The sequence below is a fragment of the Passer domesticus genome, chromosome 2 (genome assembly GCF_036417665.1).
Source record: "Passer domesticus isolate bPasDom1 chromosome 2, bPasDom1.hap1, whole genome shotgun sequence".
NCBI lineage: Eukaryota > Metazoa > Chordata > Aves > Passeriformes > Passeridae > Passer > Passer domesticus.
The window spans coordinates 117,056,512-117,084,483 of NC_087475.1; the positions used below are offsets into that span (position 1 = coordinate 117,056,512).

At 40.7% G+C, this 27,972-nt stretch overlaps 1 protein-coding gene and 1 long non-coding RNA gene across 8 annotated transcripts in view; one reads left to right on the forward strand and one right to left on the reverse strand.

The window, feature by feature from the left end:
* The window catches only part of NRIP1 (nuclear receptor interacting protein 1), a 102,579-nt gene that overhangs the window by 39,173 nt on the left and 35,434 nt on the right, over positions 1-27,972 (forward strand). The window lies entirely within an intron of this gene.
* On the reverse strand, positions 439-27,688 carry LOC135294947 (uncharacterized). The gene is made up of 3 exons (XR_010356943.1): positions 27,566-27,688; positions 18,689-18,777; positions 439-604 (listed from the first exon to the last, which is right to left on the reverse strand). It is a non-coding gene; the product is annotated as an uncharacterized LOC135294947 (long non-coding RNA).

Consider the following 27,972-nt stretch of genomic DNA (forward strand, 5'->3'; position numbering starts at 1 on the left):
TTAAAAAGCATACCTTTATGAGCTGATAGATTGATTTGTGTGCCCGTCTGGTAAAGATTAGGAGTCCAAGGCCGATGCTGTAAATGCCAGTTATAGAATACTGTGCTTTCTTAGCCGCTCTTTGTTTGAACTGTGGTGCAACGGGGCCAGCAGCTCCAGAAGTGACCGCGCGGCAGGGGTGCCACGCTGAGAGCTGGGAACCAGAAACACTCAGGGAGGAACGTTTCCTCCTTCCTCAGGTTTGTTTTGAGTGTGAGCCTGTAGGCTTTGGGCGCTTTCCTTGGGAGGGGAATCTGGCTTAGCGCGTTCCCATGGAAGGCTCACGCCTCTTCCTCGCTGCAGCCGCTGCTCCTGTGCTGTCCAGAGGTTACCTGTCTCAGCATGAACACTCCTGCAGTTCCAAGCACAATTGGCTGCCGGACAGTTTTGGTACTTGAAAGGTTTCAGCATCTGAAACTCATTTGTCTGAACTTCTTATGCTGTCTGTATCCTTCCTGCTCTGCTGTCGAACTGGGACGATACATGCACATTCTGTTGTTTTTCCTTTGTAGCTCTTACTTTCAGGATAGTTTCTCTGATTGTGTCATGAGGTTGCCTTAGAAGCCTAAAATAAAATAGGTAGCACAATAAGTCTTGACTGTGTTTCTCATCATCTTTATGACTTTGTAAAGTCAAAGTTACATTACTATTAATATAAGACTATTAATAAATCGTTGATGCAATATAACTGTTTTTGATAATGTTCAAGGTTCATGCACAGTTGAAGGTGATTATCCTATTTTAAAATCAAGTAGAGGTCAGACTGTATTGTAAGATAACTGACTGTGGCCCAAATGGTATGTGATGGCTTCAAGTCAAATGACAGTCCTCCTCACTTTAAATATATACATGGTTTAGAAAGAAATTGTTAGCTTATATTGCATTTTATGTAAGATGTTGATTAACTTCTGGTGCATTTTGTGAAAAGCAGGGAGATGTATGCATTCACCTAAAAGTCATGCTTAAAGATCTCATTTTTAAGGTTTCCCTGTTCTGTCTCTTTTCCATTCAAGCAGTGACACTTGTAGCTAAATATAACTGAGACATATTAGAGACAAATTAGCATTTGGCACCCTGCATTTAGCATTTCTACATTAACTTTTAGAAGTAGTCACCTGACTAAAGTTTCTTGGTTTTCTCCTTGCAAATGCGATTATCTTTCCCTTCTTCATTTAAAAGAAAATGAAATTGGATGACAGCAATGATAATGCTACTCATACTGTAAGGATTCCTTGTACCTGGGCTATATTTTTTCTGTGGCAGCTGTGACCTGTTTCTAAAGAGATTTCCTAATTTGCCAGTAACTTGTCTTCACTTTAGAAAGCTCTGTAAGAGCCACCCTAGTTTTTCCTTTTTACTTCTGTTTGAAATGCCTAGAAGTATTTACAGTGTCCTTTAGGATGAGCAAGGCAACATCATTATGTTGCAGTTTATTTAGTAACATGGAGCTGAAATGGGCATATGCAGCATCATGTTCTCTATGGAATAATATCTATTTAAATGATTTGGATCTAATACATATTTACATGAAAAAACGTCTTGCCCTTCTCTGTGGGGAGAGAAGGTGAACAAGCATAAATTTTATAATACTCATTGCTTCTCTTGCACTAAATCATACTTAAATTGCAGAAGGTTCCTGGCTTGAGAGTTGTATAAAAAGTGCTTGGCTAGTAAAGTAGGGTGCAGGGAGTTTTACCTAATTTAATACTAAGAAAACGTTGTCAGCTGCAGTGTATTGATATTGGACTGCCTAAATCCAAAAGCTGTACTTTAGATTTTTGTATATGTATATTTGTAATAATTTTGTGGTTATAATACACAAAATGTAATCCTGAAATGATCCATCAGTGCAGCATGCATGTGTGCTCCCTTTTGGCTAATTTGATTGCTATTGATCATATCTGAGCCATTATCTAATATCTTAGAAATGGATGGACTGTGTCTATACTTTTCTGCTGTTTCAGGGCATGTCATACTTTATGAAGTTTCTTGAAACAGTCATTGTTAAAAGTTTTTTCTAATTGCTGTTTGAGCATTATTGGCATTTCCCCCTCTAAGTGTGCCATGGGTGAAGCAATGACAGTGTTCATGTAGCATCTTAAAAGTTGCAGACTTGTCAGTTTAGCATTCCTAAGTATAAAGACACTATACCAAATATTTGCTAGTTCTCAGTGATAGGGATGTATTTTTTAAGAGTATATGTTATTTAGAATATTATATTTATATTTTATATTTATTATGTTATTAATTTAGGATATTATAAAACATTTGTAGAAGGTATTCATACAGCTGGATTGGCCATTACACATTAAAAACAATTCTGAAGTGTCCATTGCTTTCAACATTGAATAGTCTTCAAAAAAAAAAGAAGGGATGGACTTTGTCTTTGGTGTTTTAAAGGATTTGCTTTTTTGATCTAATTGATGAAAAGCAAGTTCCTGGTTTGTATCCCTGAGCCTTTGCAAACTGGGTTAGAAAGATGCTGCACAATCCTTGTGAACTGGCCGACTATGGATTTCTCCTTATTTTAGATTTCCATACTCTTTGACCTTGTAGTTGTTGACTTTGGTCTGGAACAATTTCAAAGTCATGTAAATGAATGTAATTAAGGTATTGCTTATCATCTCGGAGAGTTCACAATGATGCTTATTGGCTAGAAAGGTTTGTTTACTTAATATGGAAGGTTAATAGAAGGTTAAATTTTACTGTGTAAAATGCCTTCATAATGTTTTTATTTAGCAGCTGAGGAAAATAGTGTTTGAAAAGGCAAATAATAGTTTTATTTGACCTCCATGTGTTTCCTGGAGCTTGCATTATTGGGAAGATTTATCTTCATTGCATAGTCTTATTACAGTTTTCCTTTCTCCTTGTTTTACAAAGAGAACCTCTCAGAACTATTTGGAGGCCTTTGTGTACCAAAGGAGCTACATTAAGGAAGGAAGTGCAAAAACGTTTGACAATAATTGCTATAAGTAGTCCATCCACTTCCACTCTGTCTTTTGTTCCCCTCCCTGTTTTTGCCAGAATGAGTTTCAGGCTTTGTTCTTTGGTGCTTCTTTTGTCTTTATTCCCACTGCTGCAGAAATACAGTGGGAAAGCAGCATGAAACAGCAGGGAAGAACATCAAGATACTGGTTTGTGCCTTCATTTCTCAGGCAATAGAAGGAGCTGGGCCTAGGCCTCTATTTTCTTGCCAGTAGCCTTCAACTTTGTTTGACTGTAGTTGTTTTGCTTATCATTTATGGAAAAAAATTGCTTGCCTGAGTGGGTTGTTGTTTCTTTTTTCCCTCCACTTGGAGTTTTTGTAGTTGGCAAAGAAATGAGTACGTGACGAGTGTCACACTAAACAGAACAAAAAGACCCCAAAAAACCTTTTCCCAGACCTTTTTTGTCTCATGGTGTTTTTCTAGGATTGCAGCTTCCAGATGGAGAAGCAGCCATCCCTGCTAGGTTGGGGGATCCAAGCAAGGGTGTTTTGGCAGTCCTACACTGGACTGAGTTTGGTGGGGAAGGACAAAGCTATGTGAAACGTGAACACAACTGTCTGCTCGGAGTTCTTTATTCATTTGGGCAACGAGGACTACTGGCTGTGTTTACCTTAATTTGCAGAGTACTTGTTTTTTGTAATTTCTCTCATCTAACAAGAGAAGCATCTGGGCCCCTTACTGTTGAGGTAGCTAACTTTCTTCTGGTTACTTGAATTTTATGTGCTAAAGTAAGTATGTAGCCATGAGAATATCCTTCAAATACTTATTAATTCAATAGATAGTCTTATTTGACTGTTTCTAGATTGTGGAAATACTCTGTAACTCAAACCCAAGAGCAACCCTTACCCTCCCATTTTTGCAAGAGCTGAATGTTTCAGATTCTGTTCTCTCGTTCCTAAGTGTGAAGATAGGATAGTAGCTTGTTTTCTCTTGAATTTATATTAACAACAATAAATTGAAATGATCTGAAGGTACTTTCAGAAGGTGGACAGCAAAATCTCTTTGGGTGAGATGTGACAAAGATAAGAAGCTAAAGTTCAAAACCAGAATGTAATGATCCAAAAAGATTGGGGGCATTGGAGAGGTGGAATACCACAGAGGAGTGTGGAATCCTTCCGTTTTGAAATCGGGGGTGGTGCTGTTGAGTTCACCAAGTCCAAAATTTCCCTGAATTTCAAGATCATGTGTTGAAGTCTTAGAACTCCCAGAATAATGGGTCTCTAGAGGTGCATGGCTATGGGGAGGAAAGGCAAAACCAGCAGAAAAATCCCCGTAATCTGTTACTTTGGATCCTGTTTATGAGAAATAAGGGAAGAATCTATGCATCTTTGCCATTCACTTTTGGTTAGCTAACATACTAAAAGCAAAACCGCTCTAATTTGGTAAACATTGGTCACGTAAGAGTGCAGTATCTCCTGAAGAAAAATTTCCTCTTGCCTCTGGAACTCCAAAGGATTTTTAAAGAATCCGCCCTGGTCCTCTGACAGTGGTGGTGAAGTCTCTGCTACCTTAAATTTTATCCTGCTACAAAATAAATGCAAAAAGACTTTTTAATAAACTGTGCTGATAGTATTTTGTAACCTCTTTGCACTCCCTCACATAGGTTTAACTGTTGAGATGAAAAGATAACAAGGTTGTGCAGAATCACATTTACTGTTTACTGAACTCTGTCTCGTCTTTAGATTACAATATCAAACATGAAAGATTGAGCGTGTCTTGTGGATATAGCTCTTGAGTAGAATTTTCTGGAGTGCTTGCTCACAAACCTTTTTTTTTTTTTTTTAAGCTTGTTTGTCATATGCCCAAGGCTATCTGAGCATGCATATGACCCAGCTGGTTTTTGATCTGAAATGCATAAAAGGTCACTTTGCTGAACTTTATCTTCTGGACCTCAAGTTTTACCATTAGTGATACTCTGCTGTGAATTTCCTAAATGGAAAAAAGGATCTGTTCAGTGTGCCCTTCAGGCATTCCAGGCAATTTCACTTTTGCCTTACCCTGCTCTGCTTTTGTTTTTAGAGTATTCTAACACTTGATAGAGGAAGTGAACACTATTTGGACACTATTTTTGGGGTAATGCTGAGTATTTTGGGTTGCAATGTTGTATTCCTCTAGCTCTGTCTTGTCCAGGCAAATGTCAGCTGTATTCTGTCTCTGCAAAACTGAACTTGAGTATTAAGGTAGGTCTTAAAATATCCTCTTTGTGCTGATGATCACACTACTTCTGTGTCTTCTACCTTACGACTTTGTTGTTACTTTTTGAGGAAAAATTGTGCATGCTTCACAAGACACCAGGAGCACAAAAACAATCGAATTTCCTCTGTTCTGGCCTTCTGGGGATATCATAAGCCACTGCTGCTCTGCTTCTTAAGTAAATTTGGAGCCTCTGATACCAGTTACTCTTTTGGATAATGGACTGTATGAATTTAACATATAAGCATGCTCGCCTCCTTTTCCTGTCCTCCGTAAAGGTCACTGTACAGGAGGGAAAGTTGAGTCATGGACTATAAACACTTGGAGGTCTGCTATCTGATCTAATTTTTGTTAGCTTATTGCTTGGTGCTGTGGCAGGTGGACTTTGTCAGGTTTATCCGTGGTGGTGCTGCTGGCCCTGGTGACCTGCTCCATTCCTGTGCAGAAGGTCCCTTCCCTGCAGGGAGATGGCACAAGCCAGGGTGTGTCATCTCCTCACTCGCCTCTGTACCTTGCTGAGCAAAGAGAGTTTGCTTGGAGGTGCAGCTGCCTATGTGTGGTTTTTCTTAATTTTTTTTAATCTAAAAACTTGTCGGTGTCCCGTGGACATAATCTTCAGGATTCAGAAAACTCTGGCAGGATGACCTGCATTGTAGAAATAGTGGTGGTTGCTGAAATAATTCAGGAAAGTAACTTGAGATACTGCAATATTTCTGAATATTGCAGATATCACATAGATAGGAGAAATACCTGTTTTACGTGCCCTTTCACGTAGTCTAGTAGAGCTGGTGGTACTCAGAACAGGAAATACTTCTGAGAGTGAGAGGGAAGTAATGGATGGGAATCATTTTTACAGTTCCTGAACCCCTTCCATGTGTCTGGCATGAAGCACCTACTGTGATCAGCTTTTTAGGTGTTGTCAGTTTTGGGGTTGTGTTTTGTTGATTGGTTTTCAATCTCAATTTAGATTCCGTAGTTAAGATATCAATCAAATGACCTCATAGATTCTTGTTTGGAAGAATTAGGGCAAAAAGCCACTTTATGGCATAATTGAACTTGTAGTGATGCAATTTACTTGTGGAAATTTTAGGAGGAAGAATGTATTGATAGAAGTTTGGGAAGGGAATTATGTTTATTTTGCATGCTTTTGAATCTTTCTGGTAGATGAGAGCCTTATTCTTTCTGGGTAAAATAGGTCTTACTTGGATGGATCAAATGTAACATTTTTAAGTATCATTCGTGGAAAAATTGTTTGGAAGCTACTTATGATTTCGAGAGTTCAAATAATGCAATGCTCTTCAGTTGTAATACATAAAAATGAGATGGAGAAACAAACACATGCTTACCTTTCAGCCTGCATAAACAGCCTTGCTAATTAAGATAAGGGCAAATATCCTTCCTAGTTTCCTTTTTGATTTAATCATTAGACTGTATTAAAAATGTGTAAACATAATTCGTAAACTCACTTTCCTGAGTCCTGACTCCCTGTGCTTGTGCTGGTGTGCTCCAGCACTGTGTTCCTATATTTCTTATTTACAAGCGAGTCTCTTAAGATACATAAAAATAACTGGTAATTACCAAAATAAGATCAGAGAAGAGAAGAAAAAGGTGTAATATCTGTGCTTTTATTAGCTCTTCTTGGCTACCTCATGTGTGCTCTTTAGTCTTTGCAGATTGTTCATGTGTAATGTGGAGAACATTTTTGTCTGGAAATGCAGAAGTTTATTTGAGGAGTTCAGAGGCCATGGTATGGCTGGGAGACTTGTCTGGATTTGACCCGCACTGGATATTTTGATATGCTGTGGTCTGTGGGCACAGCTTCCTCTCAGTTTACAAGTGCTGTTTACCACTCCTTGCGACTACGCACGTAAATAGCAGAAGTCTGAACTAGTGTCAGATTAAATTTTAATCCACAGAAATTGCTCATTGAGCATCTCATGTAAAGTAGCTGGTTAAATCCCTTCCTCCCTACCCACTCCTTTTAATCACCATTACATTGCTGTTTTTTTTTTCCCCAGCTGTTTTTAAGTGGAATGGGAAGAACTGGCTTAGTCTAAAGCAACCTACTACTCCTTAAATAGTTCACACTGACATCAGTGGTTGTCTGAAATCTGTTTCCTTTCAAAAGATTTGTGATGTATACAGACTTGCAGGTACAAGACCCTTCTAAATAAAAGCATATAAACAGGCTTGGGTTAAAATTGTGACACTTGTGAGCTAACATAGCTAAAGCTGTAGAATTATATCGGGTGAAGAGAACTGCCAGGTTTAGTTATGTATTTATCCTGTAAAGTCTGTGGTGGGTTTATTTTCTTAGAGAGATATTGTCAAGCCTAAGTCTGGACTGGTTACTCTATGGATGAAGGCAGGTGTGCTTATTTATACTCTTTTCCTTGAAAGTTGGGGAACAGCTCTTTTTTTTTTCCTTCTTTTTAAGCCTTGCAGCATTTAATGAGATGGCTTTAAGTCATCATCTACTGTGACAGAAAGTACTTGTAATAGCATGCCTGCTGTAGGAAGTTATGGCTCTTGCCCTGTAAGTGCTGTGCCCTGTTCCTCTCTACAGGCTCTCTATCCTTGTGTTGTTTTTTTCTGCTTTTAGTGGGAAAGGGTGGATGCAAACCTGTGGCAGGCTGACTTCCATGTCCTTGCAGCCTTCAGTAGTGGAACAGACTCAACAGGGATATCTGGGCAGAGAGAGGGTGAGAAGTGTCCAGACTCAAGTTTAAAAATTAATCTAGGAAGGACATTCTAAAAATAGATTAGAGCATGTGAACATATAGCTGTGAGAAAAGGAGTGTAAAGTATTTTGGTCCTAAAAGAGGCTTTTTAAAGGGATAGCTGTTTGCATCTCTTTCAACATGCCAAATTTACTGTTTTTGATGCTTAAAAATATTTATTCCATTTTTATGGGAAACCTGTCCTGGTTTGCTTTCAGTGCTTCCTGCTCTCATAAGCTTTGACACTGAGTGTGAGAGAACATCAGGCTTAAATGGAACACACCTAAATTTAGGGGAAAGAGCCCTATTGCCTGCACAAAGTGAGCTCTTTTTAGAGGTAAAGGTTGAGCTTTTGACCAGTTCACACTGTTTCTAATACACTAACATTTGTTCTGATTGTTCCATTTAACAGCTACATTGCAGTAAATGTGCCTTTCCAAGGAGGAGTCACTCCCTTAACCCCATACCAGGTACTGATTTCAGGGGGAGCTTAGCATGAAAACTGATGAAACTGTAGGGTCTTCTTGGGTTGGTGGTTTGGGAATTGTTCTTTCCTTTTGTTGGAAGGACCTAGGGAACAAGTGATTCCACCCCCCAGGTCTGGCTGTGGTTTTCATTTCCTATGCTAATGAGTGTTTTGTAACACAGGAGCACAGAAATGGTGGCTGGAAATAGCACTGCATTGTGTTTTGGAGCAGAAAACCACATGCAGACACTAAAACAGGGTAAGAATGGGACTATTAAAATTTGACAGGCTAAAATGAGTGGGGTATTAAGTTGGCCAGAGCATCCAGAAGGGAAGTCTGTAGCAAGAGAGCCATCCTAGGGTTCCACAGGCTTATTGCCAGCATTACTTCAGTTTAGCACGGACAAACACCTGGTTTTAGTTGCATGGAGTCATTATTTAACAATAGAATACTGGAAAAAGATGCTTGCATAGGACTAGCAGGGAGGGCAACATCTTCGTGGCAGTGCATTGCATGAGATTAGCCTGTGGAGGAGACAGGACAAAACTAAGGCCAGGTATGACAACAGGTAGCCCTCTCATCAGACAGTCTGTATTTAGAAAAAAATAGAGCAAATGTTCCTTATTTTAGTTTTTATATGTATGTCTCTTCTTGCTAGACTTGGAGATTAGAAGGCTTTAGTCTGGGAAATTCAAGTACCTCTCTTACTTGAGCTCATTGTGTGGAGGCAGAAGCTCTGCTACCTGTGTGAATGAATGGTGCAGTCAGGATTCAGTGGCACTGGTCTAGCACTCAGTAAAGAATATTCATTTTAAACCACTGTCAAATAATGAGAGGTTTTGCTTGCACAAAGGCTGGCATTGCACATGTGAGGAAAAGCTTGGGCATACTCACTTAATTAGATGTGGAAATACAAGAGAATAGCAGGAGTGACTCCTTACAGATAAAGTACACAGATTGATACTGCAGCTCAGTTTCAGTCCTGCCACTTCACTGGCACAGGCAGGGCTGTGGTATTGCCCTCATGGGAGCAGTTTTAGGGATGTGCAGTTATTTGTCATATTAAAGCATAAATGTTTGTGCCTTCTTCATTTCTTGAGCCCATTGCAGGATGAGAAAATAGAGTGGTGTTGCTGATCAGAGTTGGGAGAGCTGGAGGATGTCTAAGGAAAGCTTTGCATGAGAGCACAAGTGGAAGTAAAGGAATGCAGGAGACTGGAAGTGATGATTTTTTAATACATTTTATTGCTGCCTCCCTCCTCAGTAGGCTCACCTGAGCCTCCTTGCAGATAATCATGAGCAGCAGCAAGAGTTAAGTAAAAGTTAATAAATAAAATGAGTAACATATGTTAGGTGATTCTCTGAAGAAAAGGGTGACTGTTGCTTCTGAGAGACTGTGTCAGCGTTTGAAGCTTTCTGAGGGTTTCCCCCTCTCTTTATTTTGTCTTCCTTTTCCAGTTTTATTTATTTTTAGCACTTCTCCAAAGTAAACACATAATCAGGTATTTAAGTAGAGGATGTTTCTAAATCAGGTTTATGAGATACTCTGCTCCAGTTTGGCTAAAGGAAATTTTATTAAAAGACAAGCCCTGACTCATCAGTTTTACATTGTTTCATTGTAAAATAGAACTCTGCCATGGTTAATAAATGACTATTCTAGCCTAGTACTGGATGAAAAGGCAGATATTGCTGCAGTAACTTCTGAATACATCTGGTAATGGAAGCTAATTTAAACAAACAAAACCAACTCAGAAAAAAACAACAAAAAGGAATTTATGAAGACCATTCATTTCCATCTTTAATCTGTGCAGCTGATTAGCTGTCTGCATTAGGAGTTTCTGTAGGTAACCCCAGGTGTTCAAGAGCTTTGCTCTGAAGACTGCAGGGATTTTAACACAAAGTATTGACGCCCTTCTGTGAATGAAGGGGTAGAAAAAGCACAACTGGATATTTCCAAATCAGAAAAACCTTTTGAAAAGCCTTAATAGGTTATCAACATTGTTATGACTAAAAGCATGTGTATAAAGTCACGGAATGTCTTGATTTGGAAGGGATCCATAAAGCTCATTGAGTGTGAGTCCCTGCTCCTCGCTGGACTACCTAACACTGAACCACATGGCTGGGAGTGTCATCCAGAGGCTCCTTGAATTCTGGGAGCCTTGGTGCCGTGACCTCTTCCCTGGGGAGCCTGTTCCAGGGACTGCCTGTCCTCTCAGTGAACAACCTTTTCCTAAAGTCCCAATGGGCATGGGAAAGATCTGCTCTAGCCCATAATTGCTGGGAGGGTCACCAGGCTTTCTCCCAGTGATCCAAGCAGACTGTGGTGCTTCCTGTTGGCATACACAGAGAAATGCTATGCACTTTTTCCTACAAGTACTTTTTGCGTTAATTTTGATTGTCATAATATTTGAACATTTTATGCCCTACCTGGGTCTGTTCTGTAAAGTAGAAAAACCACCCAGTTTCTTAAGTAAATATGTTTTTAGATTGTATGTTTTATGTTTGGGTTGTGTTGTTGTAGTTGTTGGTTTGATTTTGGTTATTTATTTTTAAATGGCACTGGCTAGGTTTTTAGAAAATTATCCTTGACGTAGCTTTGTACTTGGCCCCAGACTGTTATTTGTAAAATCTTGGACAAAGTGCTAGTTATTTTTACTGGCTAAAGAGCTTGTATGTGGGGGAAAGAAAGCCTTTTTATGTTGTCTTTGGACTAAAGAAGCTGTCAATGGTCCATAGTACTGCACCTGCTGTAATTGTTGAATGCTTCTATTGACTGATAAGTTCCTTTTCTCAAATATTGTTCCTGCTTTGAGGAGTTATTTTGACACCTGTATTTTTAAACTTTTGAATAAAATAATACAAATACTGTTGAACTTGCTGTAGACTTTAGGTTTTCCAGCTGTGTTTGGGTCTATATAAGGTTATCAGGTTGTGTGCTAAATATTAGCTCAGTCTGCTGCCTGAGTATTCTATTACAGTACTGTAAAGAAGTTTTATAACAATACAAATGGGCACTTAACCCATATTGGCTTTGCAAAGAACTTCAAAAACTACAGTCAGACTCTAATCACATACAGTTATCTGTAATAAAATTATTATTTCTGGCACTTGGACATCTAAAAAGCATTAAGATTCAGCATTTTTGCTGAATTTAAGTTCTTAAAGGCAAAAGAAAATATTGATTACAATTTGGAAACCTGCTATGAGTTATGGAGCACAGCTATATATTTTCATCTTTTGCTCTTTAAAAATTAATTTGTTCCTTTTATGCCTGTTGTATAAAAGGCTGCATGTTCAAGGTGTGTGGATAAGTAAGATGAACCCATAGTTGTTTTCTGTTTCAGCTGTATTAATTGTAAGGGTTCATGGGGTTTTTTCTTCTTGTCCTGAACTCATTATGTACCTGAAAATGGTCATCTGCTCTAAGACATTTTCAGAAATAATGGGAAGAGTATGTGGAAGGATGTACCCTTCACATGGTAGCAGTTGTTCCAGAATCTGACCTCCTTGGCATTGGATTTTCCGGGTAATCGAGAGTCACCTGCTCTTCTGCTCTGGTCAATCAAAAGATGACTTGCTTTTCCAGGTAATCTTTTCTTTCCAGCTGGACATGGCACATGATTTACCTTCAGAGTATGCAGAGATAAAAGAAGCAGCAAACAGAGATAAAGCAGTAAGGGCAGGTGCTACTACAGTTTACCAGCCTCTGGAGCACTTCACCTGTCCTTTTATCTAAGTGTTTTGTAACTTGCTGGTTTTCTGAGGAAGGTACAGCCAGCAGGCCCCCAACCTTGTGCATGAGGACACAGAGAAATGAGGTGGCATGTCCCAGGGGCTGTCTGTGGCTGTGACCTCTGTGTGAGGCCATGGAATCGCCAGTCCCTGGTCAGTGCTCCCCAGCTTCGGCTGGCAGGGCGGGCAGGAGCGGCAGGAACATGCTCGGGCAGTTCTTCAACAGCTGCCTGGCTTCCTTTTGGCTTCTGGGTACAATTCAAGGTTTTGGCCTCGGTTACTTTTAAGCCTAATGTGACCTGAGCTCCGGCTGAGAGGCTGCCTGCTTTTTTTTTTTTTTTTTTTTTTTTTTTTTTTTTTTTTTTTTTTGATCCAACCTAGCAATTAATGTCAACTGGGATACTTGACCTAGATCATGCTCGTTTTTAATGTCAAGTAGCCATTGGCAGGAAGTTCTTCGAGAAGTTCTTCTGCCTGTGGAATGTGCTCCCAACCTGGTCTGGTGGGCGGGCTCTGCGCCAGGCCTATCTTATTTCTTTGCCTATGGAGATGAGGAATGGCTCAGTGCTTCTCCTGTTCTCCTTTGCCCCTGAAGAAAAGCAGGTTAATGTGAGTTTATAATCGCTGCACCAAGGTTTTTCCACTTGAGCCATGTGGGTAGATAAGTGAAATATATGTGAAAGAAAAAATAGCATACATGCCTTATTATGGAAGGGTTTTTTTTTTTCCTGAGAGAATTTAATTGAATGTTTTGCATGAAATGAAAGCAAAAGACATTTCCTCACACAGACCAGTTTAAAAGTATGGCAAGTTAAATTTAGATAAGTGCTATTTTCTTTCAGCTTTGTGAAATACTCTACAGCCAGGCATGCAAAGTTTCCTTCCTGCTGGGAGAGATTTGTCAAACCACTAAAGCCATCACCAAGTGCTTTAAGCTTAAAGCACCATCTCCAGGTTTCACAGCTGAACAGGCTGTAATAGGGACCACTTTGCCCCAGGGGAAGGTGTTTGGTGCATTTTTCTTAGCTGTGCCATTCGTTGATCAGTTGTTGAGGGAAAATGTTCAGGATCAAAAGCAGTTTTGAGGAGGAGGGATTTTGTCTGGAGTGCTACATGGCAACTGCATGCCAAAGCTGGAGCGACGAACTGTTGGAATATAAATACAGTCATAACTTTGGCCTGGAAAAGCTCTGTTCTACAACTGCTGCGATTGTTGGCAAATGCCCAACAGCCAAGCGAGATTACTCTGGTTATAGAAGGATACGAGGAAGGAAGAGGGGAGATAAATTTCATCTTAAGCAACTAGGACTTGTTAGTTCAGTGTGGAACCAATTTCTAACAGTACATCAATATCACGTCCCTTTTTGCTCAGGTGAGGCACTGCCTGGCCCTACAGGATAAGGGAGTTCAGCTTGCCATGTCTGCTTTGGACAGGTTAGAAAAAAAATTACTTACCTCCCTTTCCTGAACACATTTTAACCCTTTTCCTGTCAGTGTGGATTCTGGAGAGCTTTGGGAATACCATTTAGGAGGAGAAAGAAGAGGAATTAGATGTTAGAAGTAAGGAAAATATGTTAGTTGTTTCTGGGAAAGTAGAATTAGGGAACTTGAGACTATTAATTGCTTTAGTTCTTGTCTATTTAGTAAAAATGAGGACTCTACAATCAAAAGTAAGAGATAATGGAGGTGATAAACCTGAGCCGGTGGCTTGTTTCAAAGTCAAAGGAAGATTAACAGGTTTCAGCAGATACTGGGTAATATTTTAAGTGTAGGACAAAAGGAAAATGTTTTAAGAAATTGAGAACTTAAGGAAATAAGGTAGAAGAAAATGTATAGGTCCCACATAAAGAGAGAGATCTTTTGGCAAGTCTTTTTTGAAGACTGGCAACAAAAAGAGGAAGTTTCTGTGCTAATGAGAAGAGTTGCTACCCAGTCAGGCAATTCTTGTGACACCTGAGAGGAAAAGTACTGAAGGAATAAGTGCAAGCTGACAAATAATGTTGAAATAAACACACTAATTGGAGTCATGTAACTGAAAGCAGTTATGTGAAGGTCTGGGGTTACCTGGGATCAGGCACCCACTTTATTGAGTGGGAAATGCTGGGAACTTACACAAACAGTGCTTTGTTACTCAGTTTTAAACAGGGAGGATTAAGCTGATGTTAGGACAGTGTGGGCTTTGTCTCACCTTTTATTAAGGTCTAACTCTTGACTGGAAGTGGAGGGAAAACCCTAAATGTATCCAACAAAGAGAAGAAGGAGTCCTGGAGAACTCCTGTCGGGCGAGGAGCAGAAGCAGGCACTTGTAGGATGTGATTCATTTGACCTCCTTTTGACATGTTCTGTAGGAGGAGTTCAGTCCAAGAGCTGAGTTCTTCCCATGGGCTGCAAAGAGAGGCCAACATGACCTGCTCAGATTCAGACACCTACACTGTAAACATCTTCATTTGGTCAAGTGAATCCTGGCTTGGCATCCACATCTAAGAATGGGGAGAGCACGTTGCTCTGTTATTATGGCTTGTGGTTAAGTGTCAGATGCCCTCCATCCTACTTGAGTAAAGACTCAACACCTCTCCAAAATGGAAGCTGGCATTCCAGGGCCACCAGAGGTCTGCCCAGGTAGGGCCAGCAATTCATGCTGAGGCATTGCCAGGGCATTGCCCTTGTGCCATCTCTGCATGGGCAGCAGGAGCCAGCCCATGGTGACTCCCTGCTCCTGTGGTGTTGGTGCCTGTGGACACCAGGGGTGGATCCCAACTCTGGAGGCACAGTCCCGGTGAGACCTGAGTGCACACGGGCAGTTCCTCCAGCTCTGGAGCAGGGGGAGACTTCCAAGAGCTGGAAGCAGTGGCTTATGGAGTGTCCCTGTGGCAGTGAGTGATTTACAGGTGAGCGTGTGCGGGTGTGACAGGAGCTCCACGGGGACACTGTTCCTGAGAGCAGCGGGTCTGTGCTGGTGACAGCCCTGGTGCTCACCTGTAAATCACCCCATGCCTGCTTGGTGGGCCATGGGCAGCACGTGATTTATTGAACATGGTTCCTGGGTGAAAGCAGAGTTTTGCCTTGTGTTGTTGACTACGGTCACATAAAGCACAAGAACTCAGGCTTTGTTGTTATTAAGTCAGTAGTTTTGGATTGTAAATAATATGTGGATGTTACTATTGTGTTGTTTCCATTATATCCATATAAATGTGTTTTTATTGCTTCATGGCTTTGAGATTTTTGTTTATGTTGCAGAACTCCCAAATAAATATACACATGTATCTGTATTTAATTTGAAAACTCTGAGGTTTTTTTCTCTTGAATTTTTTGGTGGTTTATTTGGAATATCAGCATATTATAGAGTGACTGCAGTATTCTTTCCTTGGGTATGCAGTATACTTTGCCTCTGGAAGAGATTTGATTTTTTTTGTTTTTTTTTTTTTTAAAGAACAAAACCGAAAAGCTTTACTATTCTATCAGAGTGAAATGTGAGTTAAATTTTTGTGGAAGGTTTTGATAGAGATGTTAATAAAAGCCCTATTTTAATTTGATTTTGAGTTGTATTAAAATTTAAGGAACTGGACTAATCCTTTTTTAGAGAAAAGGAGGAGTGTCACATTTAATGTTATGATTATTATGAATTATTTTTATTCAAGCGTATTTTAAAAAGTAGCCTTGTTGAGAATGTCTTCATTTTTATTGCAGAAAAATGTAAACATATCATTCTCATTATTACACCTATTTTCTTAAAGTGCTCATTGTCTCTGTACAGGCTCATTTTATAATGTATGCATCTGGTAATGAAAATAATAATTAAATTCTTTCACAATGAAACAGTGATTGGGGGAGGGCGGGGGGCGGAGAAAGCTCGGGCAAATTAGCAGCTGAATTCATACCCAGCAAAGCTATAGCTAATTGACTAGTAAGGCGGATTCTTCACCTTTAATGTATTTTAAAGCCTAAAGTTATATTTTAAAAGAGATGCTTCTCACTTTTTTTCCCCTAATTGGCACTTCACATTTGGAAATACCACTTTCTTTTTTTCCCTCCTTTTATTCTTTCAGTATTTTTTCCCCTGTTTCACACTCCCCAGCCCTCCACAAGTCTTCTCCCAGTCCTCATGTGTGTTTTCTGACCTTCAGGCACTGAGGAATTGCTCTTGTACTGGGGCTGCAACCCAGGCACTGTCTTTGAAGGGCTTGAAGAAGATGCTGCTGGCGAGGTTGGAGAGGTCTGAGAGATGGTGCCTCTGTTGATCTAAAAAGTGCACAGGGTGATGAGGCAGGCTGTATATACCAAACCCTAACAAAGTCTCAGTTCTGGGAAGGACAAGGATGTCATCTGGAGCTGAGTAGCAAAACCAAACTGATGTGGATTAAGATACAGCTGTGCATGCTGATTGAAATGTAGGAAATAATGTAACATGGCTGACCCCAAAGTATCTGGCTTAAATCTGATACACTTTTTTTTTTGTTCTTAATCTTTGCTTTTCATTGTATTATTGCTTATTTTGTTTGTTTGGGATGATGTGCACTCTTAATGTTTTTTTGTCTGGGTTGGTTTTTTGGTTTTTTTTTCCTGAATCCTTGCCTTTTTTCCTTTTAAATCTGGGTTGGGTACTTCTTGATGTTTCTTGTTTCCTTTTTTATTTTTTTCTTTATTTATGCCTTATCCCTAAGCAGTGTTTACTTTGCTGTATATCCTCCACGTCTCTTTCATGGCATATTCAAAGAGATTTACTCTTCAGTCAGGTCTTGAATACGGTAGAAGCAACATCAAATGTTTTGAGAGTTTAGGACAAACTTCTGACAGTGCCCAGGCTCAGCATAGCCCTGGATGTCTGTGCTCATGTTGTCTTGCAGACACAGATTAATGCTGAAATAGTCACACAGCCTTGGACTGTGTAATGATTCCTCTTGTGTAACACAGGGAGGGAAAATGAGGTGGGAAGGACCTCAGCCTCGGCTGGTATGTGGGATTCAGCTTGGGGGAGCTGTAGTACCAGGGCTCATCCTTTTCAGAACGCCTTACAATCATATCTGACGTCTGGGGTGGCCTGAGTCCATATAAAATACGATTTTTGGGAATGCCAGTCTGATCCATGTACGAGTGCTTCACGTTTGGTATGGTGTCGGTGTTTCCTACTTGAGATTAATCACTGTTACATCTTAATGAAATGGATGTACAACCTACTTTATTAAAAAAGGCAAATGGTGTACAATATTAAAGACTTAGAAGGTGCACTAAAATGATGGCATGTAATAATAAGATTTACCTTGTGTGAACAAAAGGCAAAGTGACTGTATTTGAAGCTGCTGCTCCATCATTACCTTAGAAACTAATTTTGGTTTTCCTTGAACTTGTATAAGCATTCTGTTTCAGCCACCACCTGCAGTAATTCATTCTGCCACCCTTAGCATTTGGTACTTCTGCAGGACTGATCTATTTAATGTATTGTCAATCAGTCCTTTTGAAAATCTGTTATTTCAGAGTGTCTTCTTTTTTGATGCGAAATCAACGGGATCCTTCATTGCAAACGTCTGTGGTCACTATCACCTTTTTTATGTTTTGTTGACATTTCATCCTTCTTTAGACCTTAAAGGAGAACCAATAATTTTTCATGTTTGCCCTCAACAGCTGTATCCATCCCCATTTTTTTGTTGTTGTTGTAGTATGGATTATTTAACATATACTCCCCCTATTACCTTCCCCTAGAGTATGTTTTTTTTCCATAAACTTGTGAAAAAAAAAAAGAAAACGAAAACTTTGGTGATGAAAAGCCAAGTTTGGCATGGCAAAAATTCAGTTTCTTTGGGGGTTTTGCAACTATGTGTGCCTATTGCAAAAGTTTTGTTACGTGAGACAAAACTTGGAGACCCCTGCAGTTTGGTTTGTGCTGTTCTCTTTGGCTGTTTTGAGAGAAAGGAGTAGTGGCTGCTCTGGAGGGGGGACCAGCAGATCCCAGGGCTCACCTCTTACCTGCCAGCCTTCATGGGAAGCAGCTCCACCATCTGGCATAGCTTCCCTCTCAAGGGATCAACTGCCAAGAATACTTTCTTTCTTAAATGAATCCTGTTTTCAGGGTAGAAGACTGTCTACTCAGTGTTTTTGTTTACATCCACAAAACTAGAGTTAAGATGTCTTACATCTGACTAAAGGGGTAAAATCTTTTACAGGGACACTATTGAGTTCAGCAAGTTTTAATCATTGCTTGTTAAACCTCTAAATTTTTTTAAAAGAGATTGTGAGGATATTTTGTATTATACATTTTTTGGCAACAAACTGGGCATGGAGTAAACGGGAACAGAGAAGGTTCTTTATACTTATGAAAAACTAGCAAATCCTGGTTTTATGTGGGCTGGTAAATTTTTATGAATAATTGGTCAAGTTAGTTAAGTATGCATTTCAGCTCTGGTGGTTTTACTTTCTTCTTTCTCCATACCACTAATTCTCAGGTTTCTGGAACAGGTCGTGTTTTTGCAGGACATTTCATACAATTTTTCTTCTAAATAAAACATATTGGCAAAGGGTTTCATTACTTTAAAATGAATGTATTCTAGTTCAGTACCTTTGTTCCAAAGAGTACATATCAATGAGCTTCCATTGCTGTTGAAATTTTTCTGTTTCTCAGTTGCTTTCCTTGGTCTCACTGTGTACCTAAGGAATGGAAAGAGATTAATACTTCTGAGGATGGTTGGTTGGTGTCTCTGAGATCTACTTACTCTTCTGTTAGTGATGATCATTGATCTGCCTTTGAATTTGTGGACTCAAATTGGCAAGTTTTGAGTTTGTCCCATCACCCATCTGTCATCCCTGCTGCCCATGACTGACTAGCATTGTGGTGGTAGGTTGATTCATGTGATTAATCTGCTCTTTATGTACTTTTAGTGTTTAAACTTTCTGCTGATAAATGGAAAAACTGTGGCCAGAGGCTTACCTGATCATTGTTCAGGAATTCTACCCCTTAAAATCCAGAAAAGTTTGTTAATATGGCAAAAATAACTTGGTGCTCATACTTGTATGTGGTGACAAAGAAACATCTGCTTGAAGAGCTTGCAGTGACCCAGGTTAAATGGTCTGAACAGCACTAAAACCAGTTCTACAGTATTGGGATTTTTTTTTTCTTTCTCATTTTGAAAGAATCAAAGATAAATGTCTTGCACGTTAAGGAGATGAGCTGTAATAAAGCATATATGGATGATATGGCAGCAGTCCAAGAGCATTAGTATGCATGCCCTGATGGAGTTGTGGCAGCTAGCAGTCACTCTCAACTTAGAGCTAAATGTTACTCAGGGAGCATGGAGAGCCTTCCTCTGTGAGCTGGGCCTGTTTTGGAAGAAACTCACCCCAATTCAAGGCGTTTCTTGCCTGGATTGGTGTAAAACCTGTTGGTTTGGAGAACTAGTGTCCAGCTTTCCCAGGGAGCTGCACTGGTGGCAGATGATGGTGTGTGTAGAGGTGTGGATAACAGGGGTAGGGTGTGTGCACGGTGTGGTGTAACAGAAATGCGTGGGTAACACACGGTTGTGCTTACACAGGGCTGGTGGTGCTAGCAGACATGGAGCAAAATTCATTCATATTTATTAACAGGCATATGGAATTACACGAGCACCATCACTACACGTGGTAATTTCCGCCCTGCTTTTTTGATAGAGCAGGGGCTGCAGGCCCTTATGAAACATAGCGGTGGGAAATCAGATGTGAGGGTAATTCCCCAAGCCCTTGCCTGCTTCCTTCCTATATCTGATTAGCCATTGGGGAGGACAGTAAGGAGTGGGCAGCTGGCCAGATGAGTTGTTGCAGTGGATTGGATCTGGCCAGCACGCTGCAGCTTGGGCATTCCACTTTGGATTACAAAAAAAAAGGTCTGTATGAATTCATATGACTCCAGCTTGCTTTGAAAGACATATGTTAGATCTTGATGGTTGCTATGTTGAAAAACCTGGTTCTTCTTGTGTTCTTAAGTAGCAGGCCTTTGAAACATCTTAGTAGTTTCTTTTCCACGATTATCTATTCATTCCCTTTGCTTAGGGCAGGAGTAATCTTTATTGCTTCCCTGCATTATTGCATGCTTCTTGCAAGTGTTCAGGCTTTTACTTTATTATCCTTTGGAGACTCTTTCACAGAGAAATGAACCTTGATGTTGGGTGGTAGTGAGCATGAATATTCCATGGCCAAAATGTTCCTGCTGTGGAGTCCATACATAAGAGAATTAAAGGAAGGAAATTTTCCGTGAGGTACTTCCCATATACATTTGTTTTCTGTTCTTTGGATGCCAGTTGTCAAGTATGACAGATGAGGGGAAGGCTGCCTCGATGAGCATAGGAGGTCCTTTGGATGATGTGGGGATACACACCATAGAGCCATCTGCGTAGATGAACTGTATGTACAGTTGTTTTTGTTGGTCATCTTATGTTTTTGGAGAGTGCTATAATGTTTGTTTTGCTCTTGTGAGCAAATGAACTGAGTCCTTTTGTTTTTTCTGCGGACAGTAATTTGTTGTTGATGCTTTGTTTGATGTTTGTTAGTACCCACACATAAACATAGTAAGGAGGAAAGGTTTAGAGTTTTGTCAATTCTCTCCCTATTATGGCTGATCCATTAACTTTCTGCGGTTAAGACAGCCTCTAGGAGGACATTTGATATTTACCTATAAAACTATTTTATAAATTATGTGAGTTATATTTAGAGTAGTAAGATTCCATCTTCATCTCTTTCAAATTAGTACTCAGTTTGCCTTCTCCCAACACTGCATTTCTGCTTATCCGTGGTTTCTCAACAGTGGTTCACTTGTACATCAGGAAAGATGAAACAATAGAATAATGCTGTTTTTTATGATTATACACATTATGTACGTTGCTAATAACTCAAACAATTTTTGTGATGTTCATGAAAGTTTGGAGAGCTGACAAATTAATTTTGAGTTGCTTTTTGTTTTTGTTTGAGGTAAATAGTTGTTCTCCCAGTATTTTAATTTGGCAAATCCATGTTTTTATGTAGATTCATGCCTCTTGAAGAATGCGTTTTATGTCTGTGTTTGGCACAGACATACTGTTAGTCATCCGTAAATGAAAATAATTGAAAAGTGACAGGGGTTTTGTAAATGTTTTGAAATCTTTGTGTGCATTTAAAAAAGTTGTGAAAGCTTCATACTTCTGATTCTTTAAATCAGGCAGCCTGGGGATGGTGGTGGTAACAATTGTACTACTGGCAAAATACTAAGATTTAGACAAACTTGCACACCTTGAGAATCTGGACTTATATTCTGTGGTAGGCACTAAATAGAAACCTGATGTGTCTTCTGAAAAGCAGAACGATATTACTGTGCTCTCTGCTTTCCTAAACCAGTAGTTTGGCTTAGGAAAGCTAAGACCTGCTGTAGTGGGAAAAATTGCTGAGAGTATGGCGCTTTTGTGTATTTATTTTATAGAGGCATTGTGTTTGAGCTGAGGGGCTGTGTTTGCTGCAAGACAGATCAGAGGCTTTGTTTCTAAAAGGATCCATCTAGTGTTTCTGAGAAAGGGAGGAGAGCAGTTCAGGATAATTGCCTAGGAAATTTCTTGCCATTGCTTCTTGTTATTTCTGTTATGTATTTTAAAACTATTGGTTCTTAAGTAAGTGAAGAAGTGGTCCTTACTTAAGCTTATGGCTTGACTAGGAACAGGATAAATCTCACTTTCCTCTCCTTAAGTTTCTGTTTACTTTAGTGTGAGATTTGATATCACTTTTGTGTTCTATGCTAAGAAATAGTCAAGAGGTCTGAATTTTACAAAGGTATTAGAGATTCATAACCATTTGGATTTCTAAAGCTGAAAAAAAAAAAAAGAGAGCCTAGTATGTTGCAAATTTAGATGCGTGCAGTAAAGTGGGAATCTCTGTCTTGAGTATAATACAAAACACCTTGTAATTCTAAATTGAGACTGTTGTAAAGTGAAATAACAAAATATCAAGAGAACACTTGTGGTGGGTGGGTTTCTGACACCCTGACTAGCTGGAGAGCCAGGGAGTCTGAGCCACTGCAAGACCTAGGAATTAATGAAGCCTGTTTTGGAGAAGGAAGTGCTGTTGGCAGCTGAGTACATAAATACACTTAACCAGGAATCGCTGCTGTCTGCTGTTGGCTCCAGCTATTTTGCTGGACACATGGAAACCGTATTACAGTTCGATCATTGCTGGAACCCTACAAGTGTAATTCACTCTTCTGTTGGGCTTCTCTGGTTGTCGGCTTCTCTTCTCAGTGGCCTGGAGTACCAGGGTGAAGTGTGCATGCCTAAGGTGGATGCACACATGTGGAAGTACAGTGTATACAAAACATGCCTGCCTGCCTGCCAGACACTTCCATCTTTTCAATTTTCATGGCTAGCTGTGTTTTCTGTAGTCAGCATGCTGCTTCTTGCTTTGTACTGAGATTTGCACAGACAAAACAGAGTATTTAAACAGGAGTATTTGAAGGTGAACTTTGGCAATGTAGTGTTTCAGTGATGATGCAGAGACTGATATATATGTTAAAAACAGCAAAAAACCCCCAAAACATACTGTTGTCTTCATTTCCTAGGCTTGTGATGTTTCTTTATCAGTCAGGTGCTGATAAAATACTAATAATATTTAATACAGCACAATCAGAAGTGTAAATAAAATAAGTGCTTCTTTATATTACCCCCTTCAATCCCACGTCCTTAATTATAGGCTGGAGGAAGTGATACAGAAGCTTAAGGAGGTTAGTTGGGGTGATGAAAGAAGATGACTGAGGAATAAGGAATTGTGTTTAACTTTATAAAGCATAATATAAACAAACTTCTGGATTTTTTTTTAAATATTGCAAATTATTGTTGAATGTAGGTAGCTCCCCACCCTTATCCCTCTTTTAAGTGCAGATTTAGAAAATGTTGTGTCTGGCAGAACAGGGGAAGGAGCTCAAGGACCTGACTGTGTACTGGATGCCTTCAAAGGCTAAGAGTGGGAGGTGTAGCTTAGACGTTGAGATTGCAGGAGTTGAAACTGATTTTATATCATGTTTATACCTTCCAGATATGGGTGGGTGCAGAGATGGAGACAAAATTAGAGCCTATGGTATTAAAGGTAGCCAAGTAGAATTATTAACAAGCAACTGATCAAGGCAACTTTAAAGGGTGTTTTTTCACTATTGAAAGATGTTTCCAGACATCACTTTGCTCTGAAATCCACTTTAAAAAACAATTCTGTGCTCTGCAGACAGCCAAAAAGCTGTGCTTGTGAATGTTAAAAATGACCTTGAGCAGAAGAACTCAAAGGTTGTTGGTGGCTTTGTACTGAATAAAATAAACTGGCACAGCAATGAGAAAAACCTGCATTAAAGTTCAGGGTCCTGATTCAGCAAAATACAGTCTTAAACACTGATACAGTCCTTATTGTTCTGCAAATGCTCATGTAATTCACAATCAGGACACAAGTTAAATATTAGAATAAAATGTATTTATGAGTATATGTAGTATGAAGTGTTGATAATATCCCTATGTTAATATATGAGATGATTGAAGCAGGAAATGAACCCCCCCAGAAGTGAATGGTGCTATCTGGGTGGGTCATCAGCCTTATGTTTTTGGTTTTTTGGTTTTTTTTGAGATCCACTTTTTGAAAAAAAAGTGTGCCGGGTTTGGGAGTTACTGGTTTTTAAACATCTGCAGAAGGTTGCTGTGGTGAGAATTTGAGTCAGTGGGAGACCTAAATTAAACACTAGCCTTTACTGGCAAGTTGTGGAAGATGCCTGGGTGTTAGTTGAGATCTCAGCAGAATAAGATTATTTCATTTGTACATAGGATCATATAATGGCCTGGGCTGGAAGGGACCCCAAAGACCATCTCATTCCAGCCCCTTTCCATGAGCCAGAGACACTTTCTACTAGACCAGGTTGCTCAGAGCCCCATCCAACCTGGCCTTGAACAATCTAGGGATGTGGTATCCAGAACTTCTCGGGGACATCTGTTCTAGTGCTTCAAGATCCTCAACAATAAATAATTTCTTCCTTATATTTTGTCTAAATGTGTTTTCTGTCAGTTTGAAGCTGTTCCCCCGTGTCCTGTCGCTCCAGACCCTTGTAAATAGTCTCTCTCCATCTTTCCTGTAGCTCCCTTCAGGTTCTGGAAGGCCTCAATTAGGTCCTTCTCTGTTCCAGGCTGAACAATCCCAGTTCTCTCACCTTTCCTCCCAGCAGAGCTGCTCCATCCCTCTGATCACCTCTTGGCCTCTTCTGGCCTGGCTCCAGCAGGTCCCTGTCCTTGCTGTGCTGGGAGCCCAGAGCTGGATGCAGCTCTCTATATGCCTGAGAGCATTGTCCAAAAGCTTCTTGAGCTCTGTCAGGTTTGGTGCTGTGACCGTTTCCCTGGGGAGCCTTTTCCAGTACCCAGCCACTCTCTGGGTGAAAAACCTTGTCCTAACATCCAGCCTAAACCTCCCCTGACATGGCCACAATTTCAGGCCATTCCCTCAGGTCCTGTCACTGGTCACCAGAGGAACAAGATCAGTGTCTCCCTCTCCACTTCCCCTTGTGAGAATGTTGAGGACTAAAATGAGGTCTCCCCTCAGTCTCTTCCTCTCCAGGCTGAACAGACCAAGTGCACTCAGCCAGTGCCCATGCATGCGGCTTCCCCTCCAGACCCCTTACCATCCTTGTGGCCCTCCTGTAGATGCTCTCCATATGGAGAACATGGAAAGGATCACAGTATTTGACCACTTTAATATACATAATTCAGTACTTCTTGGTCTTACCTGTTATTGTCAGGTAGTAATTACAATATGAATTTATTTTGTACTAGTGTAAGTCAGTTACTGCATACTCGTATAAGAAGGCCAGCTATATCGAGCATACTTAAAACTAATACACTACTGATAAAGCTTCTCACAACGTAGTTATACCTAATGTTTTATAGTAGTATTAATTTTCATTTTTCTGGGCTTCTTTGGGTGCTGGTTGGAAGTTAGGCCAGAAATGTTGGGAGACGTGATCAGTCACAAAATGAATTTTCAACTGTTTCTGCAAATGCTGATGGGATGTATAGTTCCAAGAGAATAGTTTTGTCAGTAGAGTCCTTGGCAGATATTTTTTATTTAATAATGGTGTCCAACTGGAAAGAGAATGCATTATATTAACATCTGCCATCTTTATCCCATTTTTTTTTCTGCGGCAGTGAGGTACACTGTGTACAAAATAAGTCTGAGACTTAAAGAATATGAATCTTGTGTATTCAGAATCAACAGTTAGAAAATGGCAGAATTAAGATTGAGTGGGCAACCTGTATTTGGGTGGTCTGTAAAATGCTTGTCCTGTCCTGTCCTGTGTAGACAGAGCTTGTGTGTACTCCTGTGAGTATCCCTGTGGTAGGAGCAGGCAGGGAACATCCTTACTCTTTGCAGCTTGTCATGCATGAGAAGTTGTAGCCACAAAGAGCACTTTCATGGGATGGGTAGAAAGGAGTGTCCAGCTCCACAGCTGTGACATTGTCATGATGGCTGTGGTTTGGGTGGGTGGGCGTGCTGTGTAACTGCACTCACTGCTTCTGTCTGAACCTCCTAGGGACAGCCTGATTTGGAAGTTTTTACTGAACTGTTGTGGCCCTGGAATAAAGCTGCTAATTTGTATTTTTGGCTTTTGGCTTCTAGTTTTGGCAGGGCCACACAACGTGTCCCATACTTGGCAGCAGCGACTGTGTGGCTTGAAAGCTTTTGAGTCACCCTGCTCAGCTGGAACGTTGCAATAGGAGTTCTTTGTTTTTGTTTTGGGGGTTTTCACAACACTTGGTGTTTGGAAAAACCATAATATATTTTTGTCTTGTTACATGTTGGAGAAGCTTAAGAAATCATGGATGTTGCATGGCCATACCATGAAAATTCATTTTAGTGTTTTCTACTAGGCTAACATGTGACATGGGAACTACTTCTACTGGTCTCTTCTAATCCCTCTTCCTGGTAATTGGAGTGAACTGGGAAGCTTTCTAAGAAGCACAGCATGGAATGCAGTACTGCAATAATTGTGTTACAGACTAAGTGGCTAAACTTTATTTTCTTTTTTCTTTCTTTCTTTTTTTTTTTTAAACCCACCACAGTTGCCTGTATGGCATCCCGTCATTGAAAGGCTGGAAAAAGAACGCCTTTGTGCAGGAAGATGAGTGAATCCCCATGTGTGGGTCTGGTCAGTCTCCATTTGCCAGGGTCTGTGATGGGTTGGGGAAGCCACATGAGGTGTGCCACCCCCAGCCTCCTGCTTCCCTGGGGCTGCAGAGCAGAGATGGGAGAACCTCTGAATAATCATGGGGGTTCTTCTGACGGCCAGGTGCTCTGGGAACACCGTGGCCTTCTGCCCAGGTGTAACAAATGCCTTGGAAACCTTAGGCCTGTGGAAAAGCATCTGTATGGTGCAATTCCTCCTCTGCTGATGCAGAAGGCACTGGTGACGTTACTGAAAACTAACGCTTAAAATTGTTAAAGCCTTCTAACAAGGAGGGTGTTTTGTGAGGAGAGCTGTAGTTCTTGGGAGTGAGGGAGTCAATCTATTTTAGTGGTAGGTGAAGGGTAGTGTTATAGCAGCTGTGACATAACTGCCAAAGCTGTGTCCTTCTTCAGTAAACTTAAATGCGTTTTGTTGCCGTGTAACAGACTATAGTGCCTAGAAAATGACTGTACAAAACCAGACTAAAGGAAGCCTTCCGTGCTCAAGCAGAGAAGAATCACAACACCCTCTGCTGGTGCGAGCGACTCCTTCCTTTTCTCCTCAAGGACTTGCCTGCTGGATATCCTAGAAACACTAAAAGATAGTTCTGAAGTGTGATGCTGGCTCCTTTTGATTTAGCTGAGGTTATTTTAACCCATTTGTATTTATTTTGTTTTCCCTTGTAGAAATTGACAGTTTAATCTGACCATTAACATACCACCACTCAAACAGATGGGGGGAGTGTGGTGATGCCTTTCTCCCGCATTCAGATTTGGGGATCCATGTTGCTTTCTAACTAAGCATTCTCCTACTTGGCAAAATTTTGCTGGAGGTGGTGTTGGCGATTTTGTGTGCAAATGCACTTCTGAAGGAAGCACCCATCCCTTCAGTGTGCCCATAGCTGTATTCGAGTAAAGCTGCTAAATCCATTGGGTAAACTTGTGGTTTCATGGAGTTCTTAGGGCCTTTCCTAGAGGTTATCTCTGTGTCTGTGTCACTCTGTGGGATGATGAGCAGTCACAGGCAGGCTGGGCAGTTGGTTTATTTGGTTTTGCTCCCCTGTGTGTACAGTCATGCTCTCCAACTCTTGGTCGGCCCGTCGCCTGTTAATACCCTCTGCTCTGCTTCCTGCTTGGCTCGGGATGACTGGGAAGGAAATCACAGGTTAGGACGAGAAGTGGTCCCTTTTTAATTCCTTCTCATAAAACAAGGAATGCCTGCCACAGCCACCCTCTGCATATTCCTGACCCTCCTCGTCCCTACCTGGCTTTAGCATGCACAGCATGCCGTGATGGGTGCCGCTGCTTCCACCTGGGAAAAGCATCTTTTTCCCGGATATCTGTGGAGGGAGCGGAGGCACCGAGCTCCGGTGTGCATCCGGCGGGCTGTGGGGAATGGCGTTTCCAGCGGCGGGGGAGGCCAGGGCCGGGCTGGCGGTGCGGGGGAGCCGGGCGGGAGCAAGAGCCCCGCTCCGAGGAAATGGTGCCTTACATAATCCGGTTATGAAAGAATTGCCACGGGCTGAGCCGCCCCGGTGCCTGCCGGAGCGTCCCTCCAGCGCGGGAAGGGTTAAGAGGAGACAGCATCCTGTCAAAGACCTTGTTTTTAATTTTGCCTCTCACACTGGCACAGATCCGGCTAAGAGCAGCCCAGATTAGTTCGGGAAAACC